Source organism: Eumetopias jubatus, unplaced genomic scaffold (genome assembly GCF_037043125.1).
Source record: "Eumetopias jubatus isolate StellerSeaLion01/CBP00866 unplaced genomic scaffold, mEumJub1_p1.0 scaffold_13, whole genome shotgun sequence".
In the NCBI taxonomy this organism is placed as follows: Eukaryota; Metazoa; Chordata; class Mammalia; order Carnivora; family Otariidae; genus Eumetopias; species Eumetopias jubatus.
The window spans coordinates 26,399,144-26,402,618 of record NW_028274819.1 but is presented as its reverse complement, the minus strand read 5'-3'; positions in this window follow the sequence as shown (position 1 = coordinate 26,402,618).

Below are 3,475 nucleotides of genomic sequence, written 5' to 3'. Positions count from 1 at the left end.
CTTAGGATAGCCTTCATAGACACAGAATAAGCACAATTCAACATATATTCATGTAAAAAGATCTTTTAAATTTAGCCCACAAGGGAAATTCCTTATCCTAAACAAAGTTTATCAGACCTAAACCTATAGCCAACATTTTATTCAATGGTCAAAACAGGAATAAGACAAGAGTGACCACTCTCACCATCTCTACAGAATATTCTACTTCAGGATCTTGCAAGCACAGTAGGTAAAAATACATACATACATAAAATATAAATATTCAAAGACAGAAACAGAAATGTTAGTAGTCGGCGATTTGATTGTCTACCAGAAAACCCAAAAGCATTTACTAAGGAATTATTAAAATTAATGAGAATGTTCAAAAACATTGCTGTATGTAAGCACTTAAAACTTTGAAAAGATAATAGAGGAAAATATTGTATAATTTCAGAGTAGCAGAGGATTTTTCAAACAAGACACAAAAAGTAGAACCCTTTAAAATTGATGAATTCAATATATTATAAATAAAATATGTTCACCAAAGGGCACTTAAAAAGTGAAAGACAAGCCACGAATCAGGATAAAATATATGCCATACACGTAACTCACAGAGACTTAGTATCTAGACTGTCTTACAAAGAACTTCCAAAACCCAAGAAGAAAGACAAATAAACCAATAGAAAAGTGGTCAGAAGCTATAAAAAGGCATTTCACCATAGAGGGAATGCAAAGGGCCAGTAGCCTATGAAAAGGTGCTCAACCTTATTAGTCATCAAAACAATGCAAATTACAACCACAGCGAGATACCATTTCACATTACTAGGTTAGAAAAAAACTTTAAACTTTCACAATGCCAAGTTTTGGCTAGGAAGTAGAGCAAGCAATGGTTTTTCCATATACCACAGGTGGTTGTGTACGTTGGTACCACTTTACCTAGTAAAATTGAAAATGTCCATCACTACAGGAAACAGAAATTCTACTTCTAGGTATATAGTGTAGGGAAACTCTTGTTCATTGGTTCTACAGAAACATGAATAAAAATATTTTTGAGTAAGGATGGCTCCTAAGGGTTTAACTTTTATATGAATGGGAATTTGAGAATAGCTAGTAAAAAGAAAAAAAAAAAAAGGAAGAAGGAAAAAGATACCAGTCAGTGGCTTTTGTGTATTGATGACAATGTTTCTTCATGGGCTTTAGACAGGCACATTTGGGTTTGAATCCTAATTTCACATGTTTACCACCTGCACAACCTTGGGCAAGCTGTTCCTACTCTCTAAGTCTTGGTCTTTCCCTCTGTAGACAGTAGATATGAGACTATCTTAAAGATTATGGTGGGGGTTAGGTATATTATTTACAACATGCCCAGCACACAGTAATGTTCCGTGGATGTCAACTAGTACGACTGCTCCATTGAACAGACTGGACAGGGACCCACTAAATAGAGAAAGGAGAGGAAGGGAGCCAGCTACTTACTGAGAATCTCCATCCAACATCTCAGGCACTCTCAAAGGGAAGATAAAATCTTTTAGGGCTGGGTAAATTCAAATTAGAAAAAAGTGTTCCCTGCAGGTAAAATGTGAAGTGCAGGGATGAGGGTGTGGTGGAAAGAACATGGAGACTCAGGAGCTGCCTCTGAGACCTGCCTCTACTGCAGGTTGGATCTAGAACTTTGGGCAAGTCTGTGAAGCTCCGTAGGTTTCAGTTTCTTCTCTGTAAAAAGGAAATAATCATGCAACAGGCTGCTGTGAGGATCAGGAGAGAAAATATGTACTAAAGCTCTAATCTGCAAAGGGTTATGCAAAAGTCTTAATATCAATAGTAACCATGTTTCTTTCTACTTGTCACCGTCTCTTGGCACAATTCTCCCCACTCTGCACTTTTTGGCACCCAAAATTCTATTGTTGGTTTCAGGGCTCCTGCTTCCTTGAGCTCTCCCTCCCATTCATCAAAAGTTACCCCCCACCCCAAGGCCGTTATGTCAAGGTCTTGCTAGAGAGCAGGCTGATTTCGTGAACCACTGTACATCGGTCTATCTGTAGATAACCATGGATTCCCCCATTCCTCTCCCATCCACTCATCATGTTGGCTATTACATAGTTGTTTTAAAGATGAACCTTTGGGAGGGAAAATCCTCTAATGAAAACACTGACAAATGCTCAAAATTTTAGGTGCTGTGGCAGTCTGTTGGGTGAGATTCACTTTACCAAATAAGGCTTCCTCACAGGACACCCCAGACGCATCTTCTTTCTAATGTACTCATTGTGAAGTTTAATGACTTCTCTCTCCTCAGAGTTTGAGAAAGCTTCTGGGAGAAACAGAGTTTCCGACTTTGCCACTGAAGATCACAGGAATAGAGATAATACCTGCCTCGCATTTTTATGCTGCACAAAGAGCTTTCATATGTGATGTCTCATCCAATCTCAATCCTGGGAGGAGAAAACTGAGATGTTGCCTGTGGTCCCCAGTTTTGTAGATGAAGAAGCCTTGGCTCAGGAGGTTTCACCCAAGGTTAGACACCTCTCTTGGCCGAGTTTAGCCACACCTTTCTTGGACTCCTCTTCCCTTCCTGGTCACCAGAGCGACCTGGGCCACACAAGAAAGGGTGGTAGGTAGTCACCACAGACCCATTCCTCTTGTCAGTGCTCGGTATTCCCAGTTCTTGGGGGAGCTAACTGCCATGTAGGGTCTTGGTAAAAAGACCAACAGCCCGGCCAGAAGCCCAGAGAGCCCATTTTGGACTGCTGCTCCTTAAACCTCCACCATTGGCCACCAATGTCCCACGGGATGGTACTCTGGATATAGAAAGACCCAGTTTTCCAGGACAGACTGGGAACAAGTGATGAAGGCTACACTTGTATCCCTTCCACATTCCCCGTCCTTTTTCTGGGCTCTATCAAGGCTTTCCCCATCTAAAGCAACAGGGGGTTGTCACCTTCCACAAGCAACTTTTGAAATGATAATTAATCAGTCCTCCTAATGACTTAATAAGCATGCCTTGCATGTCCTTAATTAATTCTGCACCCAGCTACCCCGAGCTGTAGGTCACCTTGATCACCTTCGGGGTGTAGCTGAGTCACCAAGTCAGGCTAGGGATCTGCCTAAGGTCACCCAGCAGTGCCTGCAGCTCAGTCACCTCACCAGCCAGTGGATATCAAGGTTATGAAGTCAGTTCTGCTCACACCCTCCTCCCCAGGGTCCAGTGCTCTGTGCAGCCTTGCTCCCCATTCCCCTTACCTTGGTGAAGCTTCCTGTCCACACTCACATGTCCTGGTCCCCTGAGGGCCATATGAAATAATGAAATAGTCCAAGGCAATCGTTTACATTCCTACATTATTAATTAATAGGCCTTGTTTTATTCTCCCCCATAGGTATGTGCATTTTAAGAGAGGGTCTTCTGCAGCTCCAAAGCCTTAATCCACAGAGATGAAGTTCTAATGGTAGAATTCCAGGCACTTTTCACCACTGGTAGACAAGCTACTCTAGCAATGGGGCC